Raw genomic sequence first — 22,887 nt, 5'->3', positions numbered from 1 at the left:
GGCGGGCCAGAGGTCGAAGTGCCCGCCACTCTGCTCATCTGGGGAGGAAGGAGGAGGAAAGACCGGGACCAGGGCTCCCCTGCAGGTTGTTGATCCAGAGCATGGCTCGGTTCGAGGGTGCCTCGTGGGTCCTGTGGACTCGGCACATCGGTTGCCGGAGGCAGGAACGCTGAATGGTGCCTCTGGCACTCGAGCTGCACCAGCAATCTCGCCGGCGGGGAAAGGATCGCCTGGGCTTGATGGTACGCCCAAGGCGTCCAGATAGGACCATCGCTGGGCTGGGTCCGGATTCTTGGCCCACATTCCCCATAGAGGCACGCTGTCTGGTCAGCCGAGGAGCCGGAAGGGTGGTCTGGAAGGCCAAGGGGGCAGAAACCCTAGGACTGGTGTGCCGAGTGACGGTTCTGGATGCGGGGGAACGGATTGCCGAGAGTCGAACCGGTGCCGAGATCGGACCGGGACCTACGACCAGCGCGTGCCGGGAGGGTCGACTCGGGATCGGGTGCGCCGAACGGTTATGATGGACCTTCGTCGGAAGCGGTGCCTAGCAGAGCCAGGCGACATACTGGGGGGTGGTCTGTAGATCGGGACCGACCGGTGCGCGGCAGTACCGACCGGCGCCGAGAGTAGGATGCGGTTGCCGGGACTGCGCGGACAGAACCAGCCGGCCAATAAGTCGAGATGCGCGAGATTGGCGGGAAGCGGTTGGCTGCCGAGATCTCGATCGGGACACGGCGCCTTCGGTGCTCCAAGAGATGAGGGTTGGAGCATCGCTGGCTTTCCCAGCTAGAGGGAAGCGCCCGCACCGGCGGATGGTGCGGGCGAGGCAGGGAAGGCTCAGTGAGCGCTATAGGTCCCGCGCCGTCGTAAGGTTTTCCGGCGAAGTTCCGGGATCGTGAGCTCGACCACGCGCACGTGCCGGGGGCTCTATCAAAGCACCGGACCGACGGCCCTATGCGGGCCGAGTCGACGGTACGGGAAGCACCGGTGCGGGGCGAAGTGGTGTGTGCCGGCACGGCTTCCTGGCTAGACTGCGGTTTCCGGAGGCGCACCGCAGGAAGCTTCGCCTTCTTCGGGCCTGAGGTGGAAGCGAGCGCCGCCGAGGTCTGCTGCTCAGACGAGGAACTGTTGTGCCCGAGCTGGTGCTGTGGCTGGTACCGCTTCGTCCCCGGTGCGAAGACGGTTGGTTTTCGGGTGCGGTGTGCGGTCACGGTGCGGAACTGCCGGAGTCAGGGCGGCCTCCATAAAGCTGCTTAAAAACGTGGAGTTCCCCGCTCCTTTTTGTCCGCGGTTTTGAAAGGACTTGCAGATGGCGGGCACTTCTCCGTCAGATGGATTCCCCAGGCACTTGAGGCAACGATCTCGTGGGGTCTCCCGTTGGCATCGCCGACGACAGGCCGAGCACTTGCTTGAAGCCGGGGAGCTGGGCATGAGCCTGGGTCCGCGAGCGGGCGAGGAGGTATACTCAGCCACTAACTATATACAACTACGTTTAACAACTATACTTATAACTATTAACTATTAACAACTACCAAAACAACACTAACTAACTAAGAACTATGTAGAACGGGTGAAAACGCTAGGATGTGGAGGTCAGCTAAGCCGCACTCCACGTTCCAACGACCGACACGGGCGGTAAGAAGGAATGAGAGAGCGGCCGGTCGGCAGGGGCATATATACGGTGCCGCAAAGGCGCCACGCCAGGGGGTGCCTGCCGACCCGCCGGTGTTGCTAGGGGAAAATGCTATCTTCCGACGAACGTGCACGTGGCGCGCGCACACCTACTTGGAATGAATATGAGCAAGCACTCGAAGAAGAACATTAAATCCTGTGTTCTGAGTTTACTGAAATTAACTATTCTTCAGCCATCCAACAACACTGGTGTCTTCTCTCCAAAAGAGGGAATTAGTTTCTTGTGAAGCCATTACAACTAATCTGACCATGCTATTAGAGACTATAAAAATGATTAAAACTGTACAAAGAACTCTTGTCCAGCTGTTAACTGATTTATCCACTAAACCATGAGCAATTCTTAGCATAAAAGTATAATTGGTCTGTTGAGGTTTCAGACTTGAATTACCCACAGGTTTACCATAAGATGATTGGAATGCAGTATTCCATATGGTGAAGCACTTGGCTGCTGGGATAGTCTGGGAATATATAACAATAATAATAACCTTGGCTCATAAGAATCAGGTTGGAGATTGGGAGGAAAACTTTGGTAAAGATAAAGAACTTAAATAGCTGTTTGTTATTTTTTTCATCTGAAATACTATGAAAGTGACAGTCTCGGTGGTTCATAAACACATGTCCTGCTATGTGTCATTAGGCAACTGAACATTTTGATTGCTTTGTTATCAGACCTGATAATATGATTAAGTCAAAATTTCTGCATCTGCTTTTGTGCATTTTCACATACACGATACATTGTTCTAGCTTAACTGTAATAAATGAAAAGAACATTCAGTAACGTAAAGGACATCTCTATCTTGCAAGGGAAAACTAGTATCTGTGAATCAAATCTTAGTAAACCTCATATTTTTAATTTTTGAAATCTCATGTATATATTTACTATAAAGTCATCATTCAGATCCTGCTAGCATTTCCTTCTGAATCCTGTGAAGTGTTTGATTTGTCCTAGAGTTCTCAGCTAGAGTAATGTTTCTGTACATACAATATTATATTTGTGTTGAAGCTCTCCATAGCAACTAATGAGCTCCTGAGGGTAAGAAAAGAGATAAAGCTCAAATTTGATTTACAAAAATGAAGCAGTCATTTTCCATTTTTAGTACTAAGTTTGAAATGATTCACAATTCAGCTGCATTGTCATTAGATTCCTGTACAACTGACATGGAAAACTTAAGCTAACCCTTAACAACCCTACTGGGCTCTTAGAGAACTACATTAGCAGCCTCCTTACATGCTATATGTGGAGCAGTATTTGTGCTGTGTGCCTTCATTTTTCTATGAATGGGAGATACATCTTGCAAGCTACATGAGCAGCACTGAGGAGCGGACTGTCTAAGCTGAGCTGTAGTAAGGAGTTCACTGGCAGCGATGTTAGGGCTATTTCATTACTGCTACTCCTCCAGGATATAATAGCAGTCATTTAATTTTATTTTTGCTCTGCATCTGCCTTGTCCTTGTTCCATCATACGTTTTCTTCATCTGTTTGTTATTTGAATTCTGAAACTACAAAATGGAATCAGTGTCAATGTAGAACAGGAAAGAAGACAGGAGGTATTCCAGAGAATGTTCTGTTTGTGACACCTAATGGCACATCCTATCTGATAGCTGCAAAGGATGTCTTTGTGTAAAGCACTGTGTTTTTGCAGAAGGGGGTAAGAGCTAAGGTAGTTGCTTTTGCTCTTTCTAGGAAAGGAAAAAAATAAAAATGTATTAAATTGATTGTAGGTCCTGAGTTTTACTACTGATCACCTTATTATCTTGACTGTTGTAATCTCTTCAGAACTCTCCCCCCCCTCCAGGCAATGAGCCTGTATCACCCTCTTTTCCCTTTTCCAAGGTCTCATCTTTCTCTATATCCCTTCTGCATCAGAATTTAGAACTATCAACTCTTTGTTGCTCTCCATGACTTTGGTGTATCCAAAAGATTTCCTATATAAGGTAAAATTTAGGATTCCTTCTGAGAGACAAACAGAACTTGTGAATGGAATAAAACAAAAAGTTCTAGCCAGTCCTCCTTCTCTTTTTGGCAAGTATGTCTTGCTACTCAAGAAACATACATACACTTAGAATTCCAAGCATATAGCCATCCTTGCTGTAAATGCATCACAAACTGTACTACTTTCCAGTCACCATTGTCATGAGAAAAAATTCTTAGCTTTAATTTTCTCTTCTGCTGCTCTCATTTGTGACTATGTATTACCCCTCGGCACTGCAAATAGAACTCTTAATTTCCTACTATAGATTTCTCTTCAAGTATCTGAAAACTGCAGTAAAATCTTCCCTTTTTCAGCCCCCTTTTATATGTGATAAACTTGTTGAAATACTACAGGGAAGGATGCTAGTAATACCTAAGCTAGATAAATAGGTTCTTTATTTCTTGAGCCTTTCCTCCTATGGCAAAACAGCCCTTTCATATCACAAACCAATCTCCTTTCCCTCTCTAAACCCTGGATAACCTTTTCTAAAGTGTGTGATCTAAACTGTATGCAATATTCTACTTGTGACCCTACATATACTCTCTTTGAATTTGAAACATGGTCTGTTATTTATCCAATTTATGATCCTGTGGATTCCTTTACCAACATTCTGCATCATGATTCTGCCTTCATTGTATTACTCAGAACCAAAATCCATTTATTTTCTCTCATCCATTTCATGAATATTTAACTTCCCCCCACACTCGTTCCAGCCTATATATAACACATTAACCATTGCCAAACAAATAAAATCATGTCCCAGTTACCCACTCTATGAAAAATTTTTGCACTGTTCTCCTTTTTGTTTTTGAATGAATTTATACATTTGTTCAATGATAATTTTCATCATTTTAGACTACAATTACAGTTTCATTGTGATTTCCCCCTGAAAAGCTGCATGAGATCTTGAGCAAGTAAGCCCAAAGAAAGTTTTAAAAAAAGACAAAAACCCCCAAAATAAACTAAGGCACTGGAGTGGGACACGCGAGGTCTGGACTCAGTTCCTGACTCTGTCACAGCCTTCATGTGTGATGTTGGATAAGTCATGTGGTCTCTCTGTGCCTCAGTTCCTCATTTGTAAAATGGAAAGAATACTTCCTTTCTCTCACGATTTGGTGGTGTTTATTTAGATTGTAAGCTCTTCAGGGCAGGGACTCTTACTGATTTACATAGCCCCTTGCACAGTGGGGCTCTGATCTCTGTTGGGGTCTCTGGGCACTAATATAATACAACAAAATAATACATACACTTCTGGTGGCCCTCATCACCTCCAATAGCCTGTGTTTCTGTGGGGAAAGGCTAGCACCCAGAGAAAGAAGAATGTCACCCCACAGGGTTCACAGCTGAGTCCACTTTTGCCACTAGTGACAGCTCTGTTTTTATTGGATAGTTTTTCTTCAGGCCTAGGCCTGCAGGAATGCCATCAGAATAAACAAAGTCTTTCAACCATGCAGAGAGCCAGTTTTAATACAGGTAATTAAAAATGGATGTTAGGTTTTGTTAAAAATCCATTTGAATTTACAAACTCCATTGTGGGTTTTATGAAAACACTACAATGCAGGTTTCTAATTTTGCTTGTTTTGTTGGCACTGGCAATTCTATTGTTCAATTCAATTTCTATTGTGCCCATCAAAGCATTCAAAAGACAGAACACTTGGATAAATAAAGTTTGTGTAATTTCCTGAAATTCAAATTAAAAATATCTTTCTATCCCTACAGTTTTAGCAACATGGTAATACCTTTTGATTAATGATTTTTTTCCTGTTGCTTCAAGAAACTTTCTCCAATTTCCTTGTCAAATACTGCTGATCATCTTAGAATATCAGAAAAGGCAAAGTTAATAAATTGCACATAGTAAATTCAACTGTGCTGAAACCATTATCACTATTAGTCACTTCAGCCTGTCCTTGCCGCAAGCTAAGTAAGAAAATGTCAAAGATTTTTCATCTCCGAGATCTGATGATGTTATGCCCAGTTTCTTCCTTCTGAAGCCTGGGCCTAGTGTGTATGTCTCTGTTTAGTGTTCCTGTGAATTGAGGAGGAAGGCTTTCTAGCTTAGCTGCTTCACTTTAAGTACAACCAGGAATCAGGGCCAGCTCCAGCGTTTTTGCTGCCCCAAGCGGCAAAAAAAAAAAAAAAAAAGCTGTGATCGGCAGCAGCTCTACCGCCGCTGCTTCATTCTTCGGTGGCAGGTCCTTCCCTCCGAGATGGACTGAGGGACCTGCCGCCGAAGAGCTGTACGTGCCGCCCCTTTCCGTTAGGTGCACCAAGCACCTGCTTGCTGCGTTGGTGCCTGGAGCCGGCCCTGCTAGGCATTAAGACATGCTGTGTTTGCCAATATCTCCTGGTATTCTTCCAGAAGCATATGAAACCAAGCATTTCCTGAACTGAATCTGTAGCATGTTAATATCTAGTTATTTGGGTAATTATAGAACTGATAACCAAACCCCAAAGAGTTTGGAGGATTGGTTTGGTCCTGAGGAGAATAAAGAAGATAAGATTATCTGAAATTTTGTCATACTTAGAGTAGTAGCATTGATTTAGCAGGTCTGGTGAAAGCATGCTAAATCGATGGCAGAGCACTCTCCCAGCGACTTCAGTATTCCACCTCAAGGAGAGGCAGAAGCTATGTTTTAACTTATGTAATTTAACTAGTGTAACTTAGATTGACTTACGGAGTTAGTGTAGACAAGGCCTAAGTCTAAAAAACACTCTGATTGGCACAAATAAGATAATTGTACATACAATTCCACTCTGTTTTTCTTGGCTATTCAGACTGTAAGCTCTTCAGGGCAGGGGACTGTATGTGTGTGTATAGCAGTTAGCACAATGGGAACCTGATCTTTGTTGGATGCTACTGTAATGCAAATTATTAACTATTATACTGTTGCCAAATGTAGACTTATAAATGGCGATGACAACTGTGAGCTATAGACAGCTGCAACTGAAGGGGATTGGAAAAACTGAAGCATGAAGTCAAGACACTGTTAAAAAAGAACAGGAGGAAATAGGTGGGAAATGAAAAGGAGGTTACTCGAGAGGGAAAGATAACTAATAAATGATTCATGCACACAGAGATCAAGAGGTCAGTGCAGGATATGGTAGGGCCTCTTCTAGGAAAGAAGGGTAATTTACTGATGCAAGAGATACACTAGAAGTGCAAAAACACCAAAATGAATCCTTTATTTCTGTGACCGTTTTTTGGGAAGACTGGGAAAGATGCCAGGAACAGACATAAATTTCCCATGGGAGGAAAGGGGGAGAGGAAGAGGGAGAGAGAGAGAGAATAAAAATTCAGGATCTACCATAAAGGGAGATCAAAATAGATTCTAAGATATTTCACTATGAACATGTCACATGATTTGTTTTTAGCTATGATGGAAAAATTAGGCAATGTAATAGCAATTATATACAATATGAAGATATATTATCTTGAGTATGAGATAGCAAATCATTCTTAAAATGCAGTTCTAGTGTAAAGAGCAACTGTGTGATAAACAGCACCTTTTTACTCCAGAGATCTGTGCACAAAAATGAGATTGTAGTGTTTATTATTTCAGTTCCCCCTCTGCACTCCATCCCATGAATGCATAAAAATTATCACTTGGGTCCCCTGCAATTTCTCCAAAATGATTTTTGACTTATCTATTTCTCTTTCATTTTTTTGCATTGCTCTTTATTCTCACTTAAAAATCTCCCCTCTTTCAGTAGTCCAAGGTGTGAGCATCTGTTTATTTCTTGAAAGAGAAAATCAGGTTTGATCATGAGGCACATTTTCTCTCATGCACTAAATAACAAAATCTCTGCAGTAGGCCCGAAGGGGGAAAGTTTTAAAAAAGATCACTTTCAAAAGAATGAAATATGGCCTTTTCAAGGCTTTGGTTCAAGTACTTATCAGTAAAGAGCACTCCAGAAACCTTTTATCCCATCAAAGCACATTTCTTTCTCTTTCACTGATGGAGCTGTAGAGAAAGGGCCATGCATAAGTTGTGTTGCTGTGGCATAAAAATAAAGATGAAGTCAACTGATTATTTTAAAAATCTGTCACAAATACAATTAGCTGAGTCCACTGCTGGCTTTCTACTTATGTTTCGACTAGAGAAATGTTTCACTGCAGTGTCTACTGGTGAAATGCTTTTAAGTTTCAGAAGGGACAGCAGGCTGCTGTTGCCAGCGTAAAAAGTAAAGATGACAGGCTTTTCCATATCAAGACACTTTCCTGTCATGTTTTTATAATCAATGTTTGACTTAAAAAAGAAAAATCTTTTCCCACTTAGTATGTCTGAGGGAGCAGGTGCTCTTATTAAAAAAAAATTTTTTTTTGTGCCTAATATCAACCATATGCTGGCCCCTGAAATGAGAAAAACTAAAGAGTGCCGTAAATTAAAGATCACGTTTGTTATTAAACTATGCTTATCCCACTCAGGCTCATGGACCTTTGAAGTCAAGCGATGAGTTGGTTGTAGCAATTGAGTCTTACGAATACCAGAGTGCAAAACTGTGCTGGAGCAATGGTGTGGTTTGAAAGGGGAAACAGTGAAGCATCAAAGCAACAGTGCCTGGGGGCTGGTATGCTGGGAAGCAGCTCTTGATGCTCCCGGCGGTGCTGTTCTGCTGACAGATGTATAGAAGGGAGGGGCCATGGCCGTGCCATGGCGCCATACACACTGGACCTTCCCACACACCCTGAGCTCCTCAATATATCCAACAAAAGGAGAATACGGCAGTGCGCGTCTTCTATACCTTGTAACGGACTACAGTGCTATCCAAAGCCCAGTGAAGTCAATGGAAAGATCCTCACTGATTTTAATGGGCTTGGATCAAGCATCACACAGGCAGAGGCATAATTACATAAGAACAACCATATTAGGTCAGACCAATGATCCATCTAGCCCACTATCCTGTCCTCCAACAGTGGTCAATGCCAGGAGCTTCAGAGGGAATGAACAGAACAGACAATCATCGAGTGATCCACCTCTTATTGTCCCTCCCAGCTTCTGGCAAATAGGCTAGGGACACTCAGAGCAAGGGTTTGCATCCTTGACCACCTTGGCTAATAGCCATTGATAGACCCATCCTCCATGAACTTTTCTAGTTCTTTTTTGAACCTTGTTATAGTTTTGGCCTTCACAACATTGTCTGGTAATGAGTGCCACAGGTTGACTGGGCATTGTGTGAAGAAATACTTCCTTTTGTTTGTTTTAAACCTGTGTCCTATTAATTTCATTTGGTGACCTCTAGTTCTTATGTTATGAGAAGGAGTAAATAACACTTCAATATTCACTTTCTCCACACCAGTCACAATTTTATAGACCTGTATCATATGCACCCTTAGTCATCCAATTTACAAGGGAAAAAGTGCAAGTCTTTTTAATCTCTCCTCATATGGAAGCCGTTCCATACCTGTAATCATTTTTGTTGCCCTTCTCTGTATCTTTTCCAATTCTAAGATATCTTTTTTGAGCTGGGGTGACCAGAACTTGAAGTATTTGAGGTGTGGAGATGCTATGGATCTATATAGTGGCATTATGATATTTTCTGTCTTATTATCTATTCCTTTCCTAATGATTCCTAACATTCTTTTTTTACTACTTTTTTTGAATATTAGACCCACAGTACTTTGAAACAAACATTATTACTGTTAGGAACCTATGGTTATGTAGTTTGGTGTTTCCCAAATGGTAGGTCCTGATCCACCAGTGGGTCACGGGAAGATTCTGGATATGTCGCGGGGCCCTAGGCAAATATATGTGTCTCCTGGCCCAGTACAGAGGGGAGGCCCTTGGATTAAATGTGTTGAAAAGCAAATCCACTGTGTACTCACCCTGCAGTGGCAGCTCCTGTCCTGCAGGTCTGCTCCCAGTTCCCTCCTCCAAACATTGCAACCTGGCACACACTCACAGCCCCACTCACTAAAATTTGCCTTGGCTACCCCTCTGCCAGCTCTCTTGATATTCACCCCTTCTTGTCAACTGTTGAGAATAGGCCACTTCCACTTTAATTGATTTGGCATCATTAGCATTGACCCCCCCACTTGGTAAGTCAACTCCCATCTTTTCATGTGCTGTAATATTTATACTGCTTACTGTATTTTTCACTCCATGCATCCGATGAAGTGGGTTTTCACCCACGAAAGCTTATGCCCAAATAAATTTGTTAGTCTCTAAGGTGCCACAAGGACTCCTCGTTGTTTTTGCTCTCATAGTGTTGCGTTGGGTAACATGTTTAATGTTGGCATCTCCCATGCTTTATACATGCCTCTTCCCTATTTCACTGTTGGACATAAGAGAAAAAGAAATTGCAATGTTGCCATCAATGGCTGGTCACTCTGTCCCTGTTTGCCTTCTGTCCCTTTAGCTTCCATAGTTATGTGACAATAATAAAGTGAAGTGTCTAGACACTTGTTTTGTTCTTTCCCAATGGGTACTATGATCCTTTCTTATAAGCTATATTTAGTGATCCATTTTGCTAAGAATCATTACAGTTCATATTAAATATCCTTAAACTTTATATATATTCATAAACTAACTTAAAAGTCACTGTAGTGCTGCAGAAAATTACAGATTTAACTTTCCTGAATTTCTCTATTTATCCACAGAGCAGGAACAACATAAACAGTGGCAGTTCAAGCTCACCTCACATCCTTCCACCTGCTTGCCTCAAGACTGATCCAAAGGACTACTTCTAGGGTGAACAGGTAGGTCAGTCTCCGTGCATTTTCTGTTCAGTCCTTTGCACTTGTGCTGAGGCATTTAAAAAGAATTCCAGAGAATGCTAATCCTGGGGATGGAGAAGCACTTCTCATCATGAGTCTACTTATCGGAAACAATCATTGTAATTTCTGAGCCTTATTGACCTTTTTGATGAAAAATGATACCAGTTCTGACACTGGCATTATCAAAGTCCAATAAAAGGCTTCCTTAAGTTATTGTGTTTTAAAAGGTAACATATAGAGGAAAGTATTAAAATACATAATTAAACACAAAAATAGTTAATTTAATGAATGTGTGAAACCAAGCAAATAGTGTAACAAAAACAGCTCATTCAGTGGCAGAAAAACAAACAAGAAATGATAACAAAACTCTCAGTAAGGCTTGGTCTACACAAGCAACTTATGTTGGTATGACTAAATTGTTCAGGGATGTGGCACTCCCCCCGCCCCCCTCCCCAGCAGGGCCGTCCAGAAGGGAGGACAAGTGGGGCAATTTGCCCCAGGCCCCGGGCCCCGCAGGGACCCCCACGAGAGTTTTTCTGGGGCCCCTAGAGTGGGGTCCTTCACTCGCTCCGCGGGCTCCAGAAAACTCTCATGGGGCCCCCGGAGCTTCTTCCGCTCTGGGTCTTTGGCGGCAATTTGGCGGCGGGGGGTCCTTCTGCCCTGGGACCCACCGCCGAAGTGTCCCAAAGACCCATGGCGGGGGGGGTCCTTCTGCCTCGGGACCTGCCGCCAAAGTGCCGAGTCTTCGGCGGCAGTTTGGCAGCAGGGGCCTCCCACCACCAAAGACCCCAGGCCCCCTGAATCCTCTGGGCGGCCCTGCCCCCCAGTGTTGACAGTGCTATGTCTACAGGAGGGCTTCTCCCATTTACATAGCTACCATCTTTCAGGCGATGGATTAACTATGCCAATGGGGGAAGCTCTCCCATCAGCATAGGTAGTGTCTTCACTCAGCACTGCAGGGGTGCAGGCAGCTGTACGTGCTGTAAGTGTAGCCAAGCCCTAAGTGTTAAAGGACAGTAGTTTGTGACCACTTTCCCTCCAAAGCTAATACTGACTAACCATCAAAGACCTTTGGCATTTAATAGTTGAATGGCACTGTTCACATTCTAAAAGGTTCTCGGCTAGGTAGCTTGAGTGGTCAAAAAGCCCACTAGGTTATAGTGGTAGAATAAGGTTAAAATCAGCAATGGACAAACTGCAAAAGGTTTAGAATTTGGGTTCTGTCTAGATAAACACCTAATAGACTGGAGGATTATCCAAAGCTTATCAAAAACCTCTTCAGTCTGCAAAATTTAGCTGGAAATCTCACAGGAACACGTTTTCTCATGATATTTCCAGCTAAATATTACAGACTTGATTTGGATAAGCTTCAGATGATCCAAACTTATGGGTGCTAATCCAAATTGAACTGAACCTCTAATCTTTGGAGAGTTTCCTGACACTATCAACACTTCCAAATGTCAAAATAAAGAGAGGCCCAAAAATGAAACAGCCAAGGAATTAAGAGATAAAGAAAGCAAGCCACATGGTACATAGAAAAGTGCCATAAAAGCAAAAAGGAAAACATATTGCCTCCTTGAGCAGAATCTACTAGTAGCATCATGTAAAGAAACAACTTAATCAGTTTTTGATTTATAGAGCTGTAGCAAGAGGGGAAAAATTCTCAAGGCTTTGCAGTACTTTTATTTTACCTTGCTAGACCAAAAACAGATTAGTTTTCACACATAAAATGTTTACAGAGAGTTAGTCTATAATGCTGACAGGACAAAATCTCAGACTCTGAAATGAGGAAGGCTACATTGTGTGAGTTACAAATAAATTGTATTAAGGCCCCTAAGAATAAGTATAAAAAAGTGTAAAAATAATTTGAAAGTAGATGTATAAAAATTACCATGACTACCATCCTTTAAATTGGATGCTGCAAAAAAAAAGTTACTAATGATCATTCTGATGCTGCAACACTCAGTCTTGAGATTTTTTATTTTGACTTCAAAGGGAAGAAGGATCAGACCCAATATTTGCAATATAAAACTTTCTTCATGATCAATCTGCAGAGCAACAGGTATTGCAGCTCTTTCATGTGGACTGAAAAATATGCAGAGAATTTTCCTGCTGAGACAAGTTTAGCACCGATTCTCTGACTGAGCCAGCAGGAAGTTCTCTTTTGGATCATGATCCACTGCCTACAGACCACAGAGGTCCTGGTCCAATTTTCAGCTTCCATAACATTGATACATACTCAACAGGCTAAATATGCTGCTACTGTAAATGGACTTATCTCAAATGACACCACTGGATTTTCACCCGTTTGTTCCAGGAGACTATTTGGCCTAACAAGTTCAATCCTGAAAAAGGAGATTTGCTCTAGAGTCTTGCCACCAGTTAGCCAGCACAATAGAACTAGCTTGTAATGTTTTGAAAACTGATATATCAGGATGCTGTGGTTACTGCATAATAAATAGCTGAGTGGAATATTTGCAAAACATTTGTCACTGAATTTTGCCTGTTTTCATGATAGCAAAACTTCTGTAAAATTGTGGTATTTTTGCGAAATGTTTCACATTTTTAAAAAGAGATGTTTTGTGACATATTTTCACTGAAAAAATTGCAGCTAATATTTGCTTAACTTTTTTTTAATTTTTAGTTTGGTTGATTGGTAAGAGGTTACATGGTATAAATTTTGGTTCCTTGATTGGTTGAGCCAATCCTTTGTATTTGGAAGGGAGGCGGAAACCACTCTGATTGCGCTTTTTGGAATAGTAGGTTATAATTAGGAGTCTTCCTTCCAAATAATAAAGCAAAAATTAGTTCATCTTTGTTTACATCAAAGCAAAACTGATCAATTTGATTCACAATTTACCATGTATTTCCCTTTCATTACCAATACATACTGTGCCAGATGAGTGTTTGATGTGTCACATTTACATAGTGTATACCTATTCATAGTTTTAACTGTCTGTATTTTCCTGAAAGGTTTGCTATATACTCTGATATTTTCCTCATCCTACATCAACTTTGATCTGACAAGAGTGTATTGCATCAACAGTGGCTTTGTTATAGTCTATCTGCTTGCACCATGTTTGTTATGTTGTGTTCTAATGGCAACTGCTCACTGAGGTCTATGCAGTGTAGGTGTAGCCATGTCAGTCCCAGGATATTAGAAAGACAAGGAAGGTGAGGTAATACCTTTTATTGGACCAGCTCCTGTTGGAGAGAGAGACAAGCTTTCGAGCTGCACCGAGCTCTTTTTCAGACCTAAAAGCTTGTCCGTCTCACCAACAGAGGTTGGTCCAATAAAAGATATTACCTTGTGCCCTTGCACTCCATATGCTTTATAAAATAAGTTTGTAAGTGTGAATATGATGTAACTGGAATATGCTTTATGCAAAAGGTCTCTTGTAAGGTATCATTACAAAGCTTATCATTTACTGAATTTGGTCATCCTATTTGTATGAATGTATCATTCTTGTATCTGAAACTAGGAATATGAAATATAACTCTGAGGTGCTATTATAATTATGCAAAATGTGGGCCATTAATGGTGGTTTGGAATCTTGATGGTTCCCATTGACTGGACAATTGACTGTAGTTGGCCCTGTTTACCTTCAAGCCTCCACTGCACACGTATGGGCCAGTCCTGAAAAACTGGAGGAGGGCTCACAGGACATGTGAACATGACACTGGAATCCATCTTTAACCTAGTGCTTTTCCCTTTTGAAGGAGGGGTGGGAACCCAAAGAGAGACATAGGATTCCTGCTTTGAACCAAAGCTATAAAAGGGGTTGGAAGAGAACAAAGGGGGCTGCCAGTCATGAGAATTCCCCTAGTTACCACCTGAGCTGGAACTAAGAAGAACTCTACCAGGGAAAGGCTTGGGCCCAGACTAGGAAGAAGTCTAGTCTGTGAAAGAAGCTTATTGGAACATCTCTGAGGGTGAGATTTACCTGTAGTCAGTTTCTTAATGTAATAGGCTTCGACTTGCGTGTTTTGTTTTATTTTGCTTGGTAACTTACTTTGTTCTGTCTGTTATTACTTGAAACCACTTAAATCCTGCTTTTTATACTTAATAAAATCACTTTTATTTATTAATTAACCCAGAGTAAGTGATTAATACCTGGGGGAGCAAATAGCTATGCATATCTCTCTATCAGTGTTATAGAGGGTGGACAATTTATGCGTTTACCCTGTATAAGCTTTATACAGAGTACAACGGATTTATTTGGGGTTTGGATCCCATTGGGAGCTGGGTGCTGGAGACAGGAGTACTTGCTAAGCAGTTTTCAGTTAAGTCTGCAGCTTTGGGGTTGTGGTTCACACTCTGGGTCTGTGTTGCAGCGGATCAGCATATCTGGCTCAACAAGATAGGATTCTGGATTCCTAAAGTGGCAGAGAAAACAGGCTCAGAGATAGTCTCAGCACATCAGGTGACAGTCCCAAGGGGGTCTCTGTGACCGAACCCATCACACCTCACCCAGACTGAGGCCTACTCAGTTGAGTAAGGTCACCTTTCCACACAACAAAGAGGCACTGGCAACAGCAACAGCACTGGCCAAAAAAAAAAAAAAAAAAAGGAGTGATAAAGCATATCTTCAAAACCGGCACAAGTATCTCAGGGGGGAGGGAGGGTCACAGCAGGGTATGGAGAGAGAGGCGTAACATCAGCAGCATGGCTTTCTGATCACATGTCACATCCCATCCCAGCAGACTTTGAGAGCTGCTTCAGGCAAATATCTGGCTAATTTTGACTAGAATTTTCAGATAATCAGGGACTCACGATGTATTTTGAGGCCAGAACCTAGGGGCACAGTTTGTTCATACAGAGACTAATGTTGATTTGTTGTTGTTGCTGTTTATTTCTATTGTGGTAATGCCCCCGAATCAGTTCCTTGTGCTGGGATCTCTACAGCACATAAGAAAACAAGACCCATGCACTGAAGATCTTATAGCTTAAAAAGACATAAAATAGAATGTAAGGGAAAGAGGAACACCAATTGGCAATCAGCAAGTGTCTCTAGTTTAAATGGTAAAGCCCCATCTGCATCATCTGCATGTGCTCTCTCTCTCTCTCTCTCTCTCTCACACACACACACACACACACACAGAGTACATCGGTCTGTCTGTCAGTACTCCTTGATGAAGAAGGAGCTACTCCTAGGGGCTGGTTCTGCTCTCCTCTCCTGCTGCAAAATCTGGAGAGGAGAGTTTCTTTCGGCAGGATTCATCATATCTGATATAGCCAAGAAAATATTTCCCCCTATTTTGTCCAGCTCATCGTGGATCTGTAGTTATTGTTGCAGCCTGCATTATTAGATAGCTAAGACACTTAAGATGCACGAATGATTACATAGCTGTAATTGCTGTACTTAATTAGATCTTGTGCAGGTCTAGTGAGGGGTCTAGAGTCAGTGCATGTCACTGCTATATTGAAATCTTCTTAATGCATAGCAAATATGAAAAATCAAATAGTACAATGCAAAGTGCAAACAATTCACTGCAAGGAACATTTCTGCATTGGCAGGGGAGTGTAGTAAATGATAGTCGTCGGTCTTTTCCATCTCTGATACCTATGTTTCTGTACTCAAACTGCTCTGCTGCTGTTCCACTACCCCACTTGCTGTGCTAATTCTAGTGGAATATATGAAACTGGAACACTCTGGGAGCTCATTCTGCTAGAGGGGCCTGTTACTGTACTTTGGCAGCAGTTGGCAATCAGACTTAGCTGCTTTGTATTGCTTATTACAGCTTACTAACCACTGCTGCTTTGAAAGGCTCCTGTGGTATTCCACTTTTGAAATGGTGAGTATGCCACTAAAATTAGAATGTAAATGATAACTAATGACAAAGCGACAATTAAAATTGATCAGCCGTAACACCAAGAAAGCAAGGAAATGCCCAACAACGGCTATCATGGGATTCCTAATTCACACAACTGTGCCAGGGTTTCATCGAAAGGGCTTCAAAACTTCTTTTTATTAATATAGTTGTACTACAGTAGCACCCAGAACCTTATCAAAGGATCAGGGCCCTGTTGTGCTAGGAGCTGTATGGATAAATGTCAGAGACAGTCCCCATCTCAGAGAGCTAACTATCTAGCTGTCAGGTGGATGGAACTGATGAACAAAACAGATAAATTCGGTGGGTATGGGTTATCAGGATGGGGAAACAGTGAAACAATAGATGTAAGTAGAAATGCAAAAGTCATGGCTTGTCATTTGCCTAACCAGTGCCAGATTGGAGTGGTGTGTAGGTGTCCCAGTGGAAGTAGATTTTGAGGTGGGATTTTAAAAGAGAGAATGAGGGAGGAGTATAAGGCGCGGGGTTTATAAATCTTCCCCTGCCTGGTGAGAGGTAAGGAACTAAATGCACAGAGGTGCTTGAGAGAGAATCAGACAAGTGGGTGATTGAGGCTGCCATCACTGGCAGGGCAGAGATGGAGGTGGACATCTGGACAAGTTAGTAGATGTGATAGATAGGATGAGACTAAATGGGGAAGGGCCTTAATGGCAAAGGCAGATGCTTGTGTTTGAGGTGATAGTGCGGACAATCAGGTGAGGGACACAAAGAAGGGGGTGACATAGTCAGAGCAGTGAGCAAAGAAGATGATCCTACCCAGAAGCGTTTTGAGTAGACTTAGCAAAGGGCAATGTGGCTGGCATCAAAGCCAGAGAGGACAAGATTACGGTAATTGAGATGTGAAGTAATGAGGACCTGAACAACAGTCTTGGCAGACTGGTCAGAGAGAAAAGGTTGAGAGCGAAATGTTAGGTAATACAATACAACAAAGTTAGGGCCTGTCTACACACAGCAAGCCTGGGAGGGAGAGGGGAGAAGAGGAGTGGCGGCGCACTCTGGGGAGGAGGCAGCGGTGAGCTGGGAGGGGGAGCAGTTCCTCTGCCCCCCCAAGTTACTTCGTCCAGCCCTCCCCTCGCCCCCCACCACTGCAGCTCACCTCCTTTCCGCCTGCTCCCCTGAGCACAACGCTCTGCTTCTCCTCACTCCCTCCCAGGCTTGCTGCAAAACAGCTGATTCACGTGGCAAGCCTGGGAGAGAGGGAGGAGAAGCAGAGCGGCGGCGCACTCGGAGGAGCAGGCAGCAGTGGAGCAGAGGTAAGCTGGAAGGGAGTGGTTCCTCTGCCCCCCCATCCCCCAGGGTTACTTCCTGTGGCCCTCCCCGTGCCATCCACTACCGCAGCTCACCTCCGCTCAGGTGCCGGCTCCCGGCTTTTTGCACCCCAAGCAAAAAAAAAAAAAGGAGCCAGAGTGCTGCCCCTTGGAAAGTACCGCCCCAAGCACACGCTTGGAGTGCTGATGCCTAGAGCTGGCCCTGCTCACTGCAAACCAGTGATCTTTCAGTAGTATTTGTTAATTATCAAAACTGTACCGTAACCAATTTTTGCTCCCCGAACCAATATAAAGGAGACCATGTCCGTGTATGTGCTGTCTCTCCCCTACTTGGTGGTCAAGGGCTTCCAAAATGCACATTAGAGCACAGAATATTTAACTGAGACGAGTCTAAATTTATTGCATTATGTAGATACTGTATGTAGGGTTAAAAACCAAAACCACACAGATTTCATTTGGTAAGGCTGTTTCACAAAATAAATGAGTATGCTAAATTAGGCAAAGCCATCATTGTCTGAAGTGGCAATGGTCTGGAAGCAGGATCCTTTGCAGTGTGTTATCTTATGGCTGAACAGATTTACTTGCTGCTTAGGAGAAAATTTAGAAGGAAAAAAAGAGAGTTTAATCCAACTCAATCAATATTAGTCTGTATTGACAGAGCTAAAAGACAATTAGAGTGCATTCACCTCTTACTGTAATTCTGTCATGTCAAAGATCAAATCAAATTGCAACTAATGAGCCGCTTTCTACCACTGGAATAATGAATGCCTACACTGGGCAACAATTAGCAACTTCAGCCAACTGAATTGCAGTCAAGGAACTAAAACCAACAACTATATTATCTCAGCAACTGCTGACAATATCTAGTTGCTTGCAGGATGATGTGCTGGCTTCTGCTAAATGCCCTCTGAGATATAGGGTGACTACATATTATATGGGGAATTGCATTCCAATTTTATGGCAACAAATCTCTTTTGTTTCTGCAAATTCAGCAGAGCTCTCCACTAGTTTAATTTCCTATTCGTCCAATTTGGGTAAGGTGCTGAAAAGGATATAAAGACAAGAATGTCAGATGACACTGTCATTCAGATTGTTTGGTTTTGCAGCATACACTGTAGAAAAGAAATGTATTTTTTTGTTTGTTATTTCACTGGGATGGATAGATAGAACCTGCCTGAACACCTTGCATTATAGTTGCATACCCAATTGTGTCTATTTAGTTTCTGGCATTTCTGTGGTGCTGTTGCCTTTGGCATAGTATTTGGAGACCTAAACATTCAACCTTCCAAGAAGCAGATTCTTTGGGGATTTTTAGGAAAGGGTTTGCTTTGAAGATGTAAGAAAGGAACATCACAGAACATAAAAGTCCATCTATTTTAATTTTATTTTTGTGTTCCATGAATTTTTGCTACTTTGCTCTGTCCATAAGAATATATCATACCATTCATTCTCCCCTGCTCAATGTTCACATAGCTATAAAAATGACATTTTTATTACAATTATCTGATATTGAACAAAGGCTTAACCTGCTTTAAACTGAACCCAAGTTCATTCAAGACCACACTGATTTCTGTACTTCAGTTTTACCTCAATCTTCCTCACTCTCCCACATTTCTCTCTTTTCTTCCCTTGCTAAGCATTCCCCTTCCCCCCAACCCCCACCACCACAATTAAAATTAATACATGCAAATCCCTCTTTACATTTACCAAGTAAAGCATTTAGGGTTATGTAGCTTGGATTTAAATGAGAACTGGATAAATTCATGGAGGGTAAGTCCGTTAATGGCTATTAGCCAGGATGGGTAAGGAATGGTGTCCCTAGCCTCTGTTTGTCAGAAGATGGAGATGGATGGCAGGAGAGAGATCACTTGATCATAACCTGTTAGGTTTACTCCCTGTGGGGCACCTGGCATTGGCCACTGTCGGTAGACAGATACTGGGCTAGATGGACCTTTGGTCTGACCCAGTACGGCCATTCTTATGTATGTTCTTATGTTATGGATTGTATTGGGCCACCCTTGTGGGCCCTACTGTATATTCAGATTATTATTTAACACAGTAGATCACATCAACGTCTGGTTAACTCCTCATATTCATGTTACGCTACCAATACCAGCATCCTCTGGTATAATTGTCAAATGATCTCATTAAATTTTTGCCTTCATGGAGAGATCTGTGAGGAACCCCACAGGGAATACAGATATGTTTGAGGTCTTCCTTTGAAGACACATTGCCTCTGATCTCAAAGAAAGACTGTGAACCTTTTGATGATTCTTCTTTCCAATCATATCAATATCCAGCAGTGCTGGCACAATCCTCACCATTGCAGCGCGAGAGCTCTGCTATAATTAATCTTTATTCTGCACTCTTTCCTGAGTGATTTCCTTTCTAGCTATATATTCAATAGCGAGGAAGAAAAATGAGGACTGAGGGGCAGCTTGGTTTCTGGGTTTATGAAAATACATAGTGCATGCTGGCCAAACAGATTCTCAAAATATTAACCACCTTTCTAGAAATCGCTCTTTCACACCTATCAAGCAGATATTGTTAAAAATAAAATTATGAATTATAGCGGATTTTTTGCAGTATCAGTGTCCCCAGTCCCTAGCTGGGTCCCGTTGGATTAGGCACTATGTAAAAACACAGGAAGATGCAGTCTCTTGCCCAAAGAGCTTACAATCTAAGAGGAGCTTAAGATCTAAGCAGCATCTGTTTAGTCCCCAAATTTTGTGTAAGAAGTAAGCAAAATTGAGGGGAAGAGCCAGATGGCCAACAACCCACAGGAAAAAATATGGAAAGTTAATGGAACCAGTGGCAATAAGTCCATTTGGCAGAATTACAGATCTAGAGACAAGACTGGCCTTGCTATGGCTGACAGGGGTTTCCAGGGGAGCATAAAGGAGAAACCCTCCACCCAAATGCACAGGAACTCCAGGGTTGTGAACCTTGATCTTATGGACCCAAAGCTCCTGGTCTTCCACTGCCAGTAGGGGTGCTAATCCCATGTACCAAGGCCTGGTCTGTACTACAAAGTTAGGTTGATATAAGTTGCCTTGTATCAACCTAGTTGTGTATGTGCCTACGCTTATTTGTCTCCCACTGATGTAAGCTCTCCATTACACCAACGTAGTAACACCACCTCCCTGAGTGGCACTGAGCCAGGGTCAATGTGCTGATGCCCACACAGCATACATATAGACACTGTGTTGCCTATGTTGACTTAACAGACGTCCAGCAGCTGTCTGACAAAGCCTAACACTGCCCGCTCTGGTCACAGTTATGAACTTCACTGCCCAAGGGTCACAGAGCCTGGAAGGCTCCTCCTCCACCTCCCCACACACCTTTAAAAACCCCTTGCATTTTTTAAATGCTTTTCCTGATTGCCCATCTTGGCAAGCCCACCTTGCAGCTCTCCATTGTTGTGTGCAACTGCCCAGCTGCTAATGCTGGCTACACACGCCACATGTGCTCTGGTCTAGATATTGGATCTCTTGGGCCTGTGGGGAGAAGAGGCTGTGCAAACACACCTATGTACCAGCTATAGAAGCATGGACACCGATGAGCAGACCGCATGAGGGATGCAGGAAAAGGAGTATGACAGGAACCAGCAGCAGTGTCGCGTGAAAGCGAAGGAACTGTGTCAAGCACATCAGAGGTCTAGGGAGGCCAGCAGTCAATCCCATGTCAAGCTGCAGACCTGTTGCTTTTACAACAAGCTGCATGCCATACTTAATGGAGGCCTAACTGCCACTCTGCATGCCACCGTGGATACCTTCCAGGAGCCGGAGCCAAAGACCCCTGGCATGGACTGGAAGCAGGAGGTGGAGGAGGAAAAGGAGGAGGATTGGGGACATGCAATTGAGGAGTCCATCTATGGCATGAGCCAGGCCCTGTTTGAAATTCCACTGCAGTTCAGTCAGTCCCAGCAGTCAAGCACAGGAGAGCCCTAGGCAGGGGAAGGAACCTCAGGTAAGTGTGTAAATGTATTTCCAATTACAGTGATGGCACCCCAAACTGAACAAGATACAGCTATAAAACTTCATTAATTTACTCATACAACAAGAGGTAGTGGCACCATCAAGAGGTAGCATTGTTTTCATTCCTGCTGAGGATGATTCCCCACTCTGGCACTTCGAGGACTCTAAAAATTAATACTGGCCACTGCATGCTTGTATTAAACTCCCAAGGTTAAAGCTTTTCTCTGACCCTGCTGCCACCACCCAACCGAAGAACCCCTTTGACAGACCAGGAAGACTCACTTGGGAATTCTTTCCTGTGGGGTACCCCCAAGCTCCTTCACCTCTCCCCCCACCCCAGGGAAGAGCTGAGAAAGGGAGAAGAAAGAAATCAGCTATTGCCACCAGCTAATTAAAAAACATATGCACAGACCTCTTAAGACACAGAACTCCAATCCTGTTCTTAAAAAAGGTAAAATTTATTAAAAAAGAAAGTAAGAAAATATATCTAAAAAACTCAAGCTATTGCTAGATTTAAAAAGAGAAAATATAAGGCTTAAGCATCGAGAATAGAAAGAGCAGAAAGGAGTCAGGCCCAGAAGTCCCAGTAGGAAAAGGAGAGGGAGAAGCACCAGGACATAATGTGGCTTCTCCAACAGCAAACAGATGCTGCAGAGTCTTGTGGATCTATAGGTTCAACAATCCCAGACTTGCTCCCCTTTGCAGTCTATGGACAATTATAGTATAGTAGCTCCTTATACACCCCCTCAACATTCCATCTGGCATCAGGGGCCAATCTTTGACCTACCCCTCCATCCTGGGGGACATTAAGGACAACCACAGTTTCACATATACTGTGAGAGCCACAGTGATGTCTGTGTAGCTAAAATAGACATGAATATTTCTTCCCCTTCTTTAAGCTCTGCTCCATACATTTATTAAGGTTTTAACTTGCACACCATTTCTGAAGTATTTTTGTTAGTTAATAAACTTTACTGTTTGGAAATCAATTTATCATTATTAGCTCCCAACATATGCTGCAGAATGCCTGGCAGTAGTGAAAGTACCCTCTTAGCTGTTGACACAACTTGTAGGATCAGTGACAAAAATAGTGTAATCATCATAAATGTCCATCAAGCACCGCAAAATTAATAGGCACATTGTCCGTGTTACATTCATAGATTTGTACCAAGCACCACACAGTTCCTAACAGGTCCCCAAACTGCAGATCCAGGTAGTGCACAGTCCACCACACCTCATTATTGTGGCTTGCTGTTAAAAATGCTCTTTCAGAGCCCCATCGAGCAGTTGAGCTCTTCTGATACCCCTTATGTCTGGTTGTTCAAACTCAGCAGAGAGCCGCTCCACCTTCACCCTCCATCCTGACAGAAACCTTTCCCTCTTTGCTTCACAGATGTAAGCAGAGTCAG

General features: G+C 43.1%; 1 protein-coding gene across 2 annotated transcripts in view; it reads left to right on the top strand.

Moving 5' to 3' along the window:
• ST6GAL2 (ST6 beta-galactoside alpha-2,6-sialyltransferase 2) overlaps window positions 1-22,887 on the top strand; it is a 266,985-nt gene that overhangs the window by 85,950 nt on the left and 158,148 nt on the right. For both annotated transcript variants that reach the window (XM_075061314.1, XM_075061323.1), the window contains exon 2: window positions 10,264-10,362. The gene's annotated coding sequence lies outside the window, so the exon portion shown is untranslated. The remainder of the gene's footprint in view (window positions 1-10,263; window positions 10,363-22,887) is intronic.

The sequence above is a fragment of the Chelonoidis abingdonii genome, chromosome 1 (assembly GCF_003597395.2).
Source record: "Chelonoidis abingdonii isolate Lonesome George chromosome 1, CheloAbing_2.0, whole genome shotgun sequence".
NCBI classification, from domain to species: Eukaryota; Metazoa; Chordata; order Testudines; family Testudinidae; genus Chelonoidis; species Chelonoidis abingdonii.
Note: the sequence above shows the minus strand (reverse complement) of the source record. Positions and strands in the feature narration are given on the sequence as shown.